Below are 7,307 nucleotides of genomic sequence, written 5' to 3' on the forward strand. Positions count from 1 at the left end.
CACACACACACACACACACACAAATATAATGTCTACCTGTGAGAGAAATCCATGTAGCATTTGTCTTTTGAGTTTGCCTTATTTAACTTTGTACACATCATTTGTCTCTCCTGTCAGTCCCTCCCTCACACTCCTTCTCAGACCTGGCTCCTCTTCTCCTCTGAGAAGAAGAAAGTCCCCCCTGGGTATCAATTCACCCTGAAATATCAAGTCACTGCAGGAGTAGACACACCCTCTCCCACTAAGGCCAGACAAGACAGCCTAGTTAGGAGAAAAGAATCCACAGGTAAGCAACAGAATCAGGTACATACCTAGCTCCATTTGTTGGAGAACCCACATGAAGACAAAGCTGGACATCTTCTGCTACTTGTATTTGTGTGGCATAGTTCCAGCCCATGCTTGCTCTTTGCTTGGTCTTTCAGTCTCTGGGAGTACCCAATGCACCAATGTTAGTTAATTGTCTTCAGGTGGTGTCCTGAACCTTTCTGTCTCCTTCAATCCCTATGCCCCATCTTCCACAAGGTTCCCAGAGCTCTGTATAAGCTGGGCTGTGGGTCTCTGCATTTGTTTTTGTCAGCTGCTGGGCAAAGCCTCTCAGAAGACAGTAGTGATAAGGCACCTGTATATAAGTATAACAGACTATCATTAATGATTGTTTTTTGCCCATGGGAAGGGTCTCAATTTAAGCTAGTCAGTGGTTGGCTTAGTCTCTGCTCCACCCTTTTCCTTCATTTCTTGTAGGCAGGTCAAATTTTTAGCCTAACGTTTTGTGGGTAGGTGGGTGTCCTTTTCCCTACACTAGGAATCCTGTCTGGCTACAGGAGGTGGCCATTTCATGCTCCATATACATTACTACTAGGAGTCTCAGCTACTGTTACCCTCATAGACTCCCTGGAGGCTTCTCTAACCCATGTTTCTAGCACATTCTAGAGATGGTGCCCCCTCCACCCATCACTGATATGATTTCAGTTTTGGCCCTCTCCTGGGCTCTCCTTACACCTGATCCTCCTTGTTCTCATCTCCATCCCCATCCCATCTCCTACCCAATTCCCTGACTCCATACACCTCCAAGAACATTTTTATTTTCTCTTCCGGGTGAGTTTAAAGCATTCCCCTTGGAATCTCCATGTTATTTGGCTTATTTGGGACCGTCTATTGGAGTGTTGTTGTCCTGTACTTTATGGCAAATGTCCACTTATAAGTGAGTACATACAATGTGTGTTCTTTTGCATCTGTGTTACCTCACTCAGGATGATATTTTCTAGTTCCATCCATTTGCCTGAGAATTCATGATGTTTTTGTTTTTAATACCTGTATTCAATTGTGTAAATGAACCACACTGCAGGTAGAGTGAAAACTTGTACAACCACTCTGGCAATCAATCTGGTGGTTCCTCAGACAATTGGAAACAGATCTACCTGAAGACGCAGATATACCACTCTTGGGCATATATCCAAAAGATGCTCCACAATGCCACAGGGATACTTACTCCATTATGTTCATAGTGGCTTTATTAGTAATAGCCAGAAGCTGTAAACAACCCAGATGTCCCTCAACTGAAGAATGGATACAGGGAATATGGTTAATCTATTATTTTAAAATTAAATGGATTCACTTTTCTACTGGAAGTTATTATTGATGATATTTTAAGTGAAACTGACTGTGTTTATGATTGTTCTAAAGACATAAACAAAAAAACATGCTTTTTCTTCTTTCAGATACTGAATACAGTAGCCCATCTTTAGCTTGCTTTCTCAAATTATCTCCATATTCATGTTGACACAAATTGAAGTACACTTTGGAACATTGTTGGAAACACTGAGCAAATAAAACTCCTGTTTGGGTTGTATTATATTATAAAATACTTTCCCAATTATTTAAAATTATGTTTTCCTTTTTTGAAAAATGACCTTTTGGTTCCTGTTTAAAGAAAATGCAGGGACAAAGAGTGGGGCAGAGACTGAAAGAAAGGCCATCCAGAGACCACCCTACCTAGGGATCCATTCCATCTTCAGACACCAAACCCAGACACTATTGCCGATGCCAAGAAGCACTTGCTGATATGAGCCTGGTATATATGTTCCCTGAAAGGCTCTGCAAGTGCCTGACCAATGCAGATGGAGATGCTTGCAGTCAATCATCGACTGAGCAGGGGAACCCCAATGGAAGAGTGAGGAGATAGGAATGAAGAATCTGAACGAGACTGCAACCCCATAAGAAGAACAACAATATCAATTAACCAGATCCCCCCTCGCAGAGCTCCCAGGTACTAAACCACCAAACAAAGAGTACACATGGAGGGATCCATGGCCCCAGCTGAATATGTAGCAGAGGATTGCCTTATCTGGCATCAATGAGAGGGAGGGCCCTTGATCTGTGGAGTCTTAGTGCCCTACCACAGGCGGATGCTAGGGTAATGAGGGTGAGTCTGGGAGGATACTCATAGAGGCAGAGGGAAGATGGGTTAGGTTAGGGAGTTTATGGAGGGGAACCTAGGTAGGGAGACAATATGACAATATTTGAAATGAAAATAAATAAAATGACCATTTAAATTAGGTATAATCAGACTTCAGTACAAATGAAATTTGAATTGCTTTAAATATTGATTTTAATATTTTTGAATTCTTTAACTTTTCAATTAAAAAATCAAGAAACATTACTTTTTCTCAAATCTGATAGGGGACTAATATCCAATATATAAAAAGAACTCAAGAAGCTGAACTCCAGAAAATCAAATAACCCCATTAAAATTGGGGTACAGAGCTAAACAAAGAATTCTCAACTGAGGAATACTGAATGGATGAGAAGCACCTGAAAAAAAATGTTCAATATCCTTAATCATCAGGATAATGCAAATCAAAAGAACCCTGAGAGTCCACCTCACACCAGTCAGAATGGCTAAGATCAAAAATTCAGATGACAGTAGATGCTGGCGAGGATGTGGAGAAAGAGGAACACTCCTCCATTGGTGAAAGAGGAATACTCCTCCTTTGCTGGTTAGATTTCAAGTTGGTACAAACACTCTGGATATCAGTATGGCAGTTCCTCAGAAAATTGGATGTAGTACTACCGGAAGATCCAGCAATACCACTCCTAGGCATATACCCAGAAGATTTTCCAACTGGTAATAAGGACACATGCTCCACTATGTTCATGGCAGCCTTATTGATAATAGCCAGAAACTGGAAAGAACCCAGATGTTCCTCAACAGAGGAATGGATAAGGAAAATGTGGTACATTTACACAGCGGACTACTACTCAGCTATTAAAAACAATAAATTTATGAAGTTTTTAGACAAATGGATGTATCTGGAGGATATCATTCTGTGTGAGGTAACCTAAAGATTATATGCCCCAGTACATGGGAATGCTAGGGCCAGGAAGAGAGTGTGGGAGGGTTGGGGAGCAGCTCTGGGAGAGGGTGTAGGGGACTTTGGGGATAGCATTTGAAATGTAAATGAAGAAAATATCTAATAAAATTAAAAAAAAAAACTCACATGATATGCACTCACTGATAAGTGGATATTAGCCCAGAAACTTAGAACACCCAAGATACAATTTGTAAAACACATGAACCTCAAGAAGAAGGAAGATCAAAGTGTGGATACTTTGTTCCTTAGAATGGGGAACAAAATACCCATGGAAGGAGCTGCAGAGACAAAGTTCGGAGCTGCGATGGAAGGAAGGACCATCTAGAGACTGCCCCATCCGTGATTCATCCCATAAATCTGCAATATGTATAACATGATATAACATGATTTGATAATTTACAGTAACTTCATCTAAGAACTTATGATTTTTGTATCTTTGTCAGATTTGGTAAAAAATAGAGAATAGAAGAGAAATACAAACAACATAAATCTTTTAAACAAAACTTGTATTGTGAGACCTCAACTTAGAGCATTTCTCCCTGTGAGGTAAAGCCCCTAAAACATTCCCCCAAGCTTTTTTTCCCTGATCTCTAAAAATACAGCTAGAAAGAAACTCTTTGTTCTCTATAGCCAGCAAAAAGCCTTTTTGTTTCTATACCTTACAACCAGAGATGCGATAATTGTAAAAAGACCTAGCCAGGCACTTGCCTGGCTCCCTGTGCCAAGGACACGGAGATAAAAATTCACAAAGAAGAGCTGTAACTCACTTCCCACTCCTCATGCCTTGTAATTTTACCAAGGACACCTGGCAGAAAAGAGCCGTAGCCCAACTCCTCCCAACTCCTCCCAATTCCTCATCTAGCTGTTAAAAGCCCCCTACTGTTACTGCTCAGGGTTGAACTAACTCCCTTGCCCTGTGCAGCAGAAGGAGTTCATCCTCAGCTAGCTGGTAATAAAGCCTCTTGCAGTTTGCATCAGGTGTGGTTTTCTCTCGAGTCATTGGGGTGCCCCCCAGCTCATCCCCGGACTTGAGAAGAGGCCCAGTTTCGGGAGTCTTACATGTGGGGGCTCATCCACTGGAATTTGTGACCTACCCCAATTCTCAGAGACCCTGCCTGGACATAAGATCCTGTCTTTGTCTATGTCTTTGTCTGCCGGATGTCTTTGGAATTCGGTATTCTTGGTCTGCAGTGGTTCACTTTCCCTGTCCGGGATGGAGGGGAGGGTTACCGACAGGTGTGTCAGAGGTAACTGGCTGCCACCCTGAGAACCATCCCAGGAGGTCTGAGGGTGCTCCAGGGACACCTTGAGATCTCCCATCTGGGTGCCAAGTGAGAGTGTGCGCACTCGGCCATCTGTTTCTGTTACTGGGTGCCAAGTGATAGTGTGCTCACTGGGCCGTCTGATTGGGTCCTGGTCTTGGTTATCGTAATCTCTTTCTGTGTATATATTGTTTGTTTCCCTGTATGTGACTCTGACGATGGGACAGACTAGTAACACTCCCCTTGGACTGACTCTCGAGCATTGGACTGAAATTAAGACTAGGGTTCACAATCTGTCTGTAGATGTCAGAAAGAGATTTTGGAGAATGGCCAGCTTTTGATGTTGGTTGGCCACCAGAGGGCACTCTTGATTTGACTTGTGATTTCTGCTGTTAAAGATGTTGTTATACAGAAGAAACCAGGGTCTCAACCAGATCAAGTGCCCTACATTTGCATCTGGGAAAATTTAGTGCAGGACCCCCCCATCCTGGTTGAAGCCTTGGGTTCAGAAGAACAAGCTGGGCTCCCGAGTCCTAGCTCTCCACGACTCACAGAAAAAAACTAAGATAAAAGGGGGGGACTGAACCTCAACCCTCGGCTCCTCCCAAGATCTATCCAGAGATAGAAGAACCTCCAGAATGACATAACACCCCACCCCCATATCCCCAACTGGTTCCCTCCCAGAACTCTCAACAGGGTGCCGCTGGAGACTCAGCAGAGTGACCAGCTGCTGGAACCCAAAGCTGGCAAGTTCGGAGCCCAGAGGGACCAAACTCAACCACCGTGCTGCCTTTACATACTTAAGGCCCCCCTCCAGTGGACCCCAGACAACTGCAGCCCCTTCAGTACTGGCTTTTATCCTCCTCTGATCTCTATAACTGGAAGGCAAATCACACCCCCTTCTCTGAAAACCCCTCTAGCCTTACTAATCTAATGGAATCTCTCATGTTCTCTCATCAGCCCACTTGGGATGACTGTCAACAGCTTTTACAGGTTCTTTTCACCACAGAGGAGAAGGAGAGGATTCTGCTGGAGGCAAGAAAGAACGTGCTGGGTGCCAATGGACTACCGACACAACTTCTGAATGAAATAGATGCAGGCTTCCCTCTGACACATCCTGACTGGTACCCTAACAGGCCTGAAGGTAGGGGGCTATTGACAATTTTCCGCCGGGCTCTGGTAGCAGGACTGAGAGGAGCTGGCAGATGCCCCACCAATTTGGCCAAGGTAAGAGAGATCCTACAAGAGGAAAAGGAGCCCCCAGCAGTGTTTTTAGAGCACCTCTTAGAAGCATACAGGTGTTATACTCCCTTTGACCCTAAGTCAGAAAGCCAGCAGGTGGCGGTTGCCATGGCTTTCATTGGGCAGTCTGCTTCTGACATTAGGAGAAGTTTACAGCATCTAGAGGGTCTATAAACACTATCTTTGCAAGATCTGGTTAAGGAGACAATGAAAGTGTACCATAAGAGAGAGACTGAAGAAGAAAAAAAGAGAAAAAGAGAGAGGCTGAGGCAAGAGAACGTAGATGAAATAGAAGGCTGGAAAGAAATTTAACTAGGGTTTTGGCTGCATTCATAGGTGATAAGAAAGTTTATAGAAAAGGTGGAGGAAGTAGGCAGGCAGGGTACCTAGGCAACACAGGGCCGAGAAGACCTCAAAACTCTGGAGGACCTTCACGACCACCTCTAGATAAGGACCAGTGTGCATACTGTAAAGAAAAGGGACACTGGACAAGAGACTGCCCCAAGAAAAAGACAGACACCAGACTGCCCAAGGTCATTACCCTAGAGGATGATGACTAGGGGAAACAGGTCTTGGACCCCCTCCCCGAGCCTAGGGTAACCCTAACTGTGAAGGGGACCCCCACAAATTTCCTTGTTGATACTGGAGCAGAGTTTTCAGTTCTGAAAGAGCCATTGGGGAAATTGAGGAACAAGAAAACCATAGTAATTGGGGCTACTGGTCAGAAACCATACTCTTGGACCACTGACAGGAAAGTTGATTTAGGAAGAAGCCAAGTAACTCATTCCTTCCTTGTCATTCCTGAATGCCCCACCCCATTTTTGGGAAGAGACTATCAAAATTAAAAGCCCAAATAAGCTTCTCTTTGGAAGGAACTTCAGTCTCTTGGCAAGCTCCTATCTCTATAATTTTAGCTTTAAAATTAGAAGAAGAATATTGATTACATGAGCCTCAAGCCCCATCGAGAAAAGAATGAGAAGGGACCTGGTTAGAGAGATATCCTCAAGCCTGGGCAGAGACTGGGGGTATGGGAGAGGCAAAGAGGGTGCCCCCCATCGTTGTGAAGCTGAAAACTGGTGAGACTCCTATCAGGGTATAGCAATACCCCATGAGTAAAGAAGCCCAAGAGGGCATCAGACCTCGCATTCAAAGGCTCTTAGAACTAGGTGTTTTGGTCCCTTGTCAGTCTCCCTGGAATTCTCCGTTGCTACCGGTTAAAAAGCCAGGCACTAATGATTATCGGCCAGTACAAGATTTAAGAGAAGAAAACAAAAGAGTATAAGATATTCATCCTACTGTCCCTAACCCCTACCATCTACTCAGTCCTCCCCCAACCCCCCGACAGACAATGGTATACGGAACTGGACTTGAAGGGCTGCAGACAGCAATGACAGCAGACTTAAAGCTTTAGAAATGTCAATCAGTCATTTAG

The 7,307-nt window shown here is 44.0% G+C and overlaps 1 pseudogene; it reads left to right on the forward strand.

Moving 5' to 3' along the window:
* Positions 1 to 6,049, forward strand: part of LOC110286277 — a 57,462-nt pseudogene extending 51,413 nt beyond the window's left edge.
* Positions 6,050 to 7,307: the final 1,258 nt, after the last annotated feature.

This window comes from Mus caroli, chromosome X (assembly GCF_900094665.2).
Source record: "Mus caroli chromosome X, CAROLI_EIJ_v1.1, whole genome shotgun sequence".
NCBI classification, from domain to species: domain Eukaryota; kingdom Metazoa; phylum Chordata; class Mammalia; order Rodentia; family Muridae; genus Mus; species Mus caroli.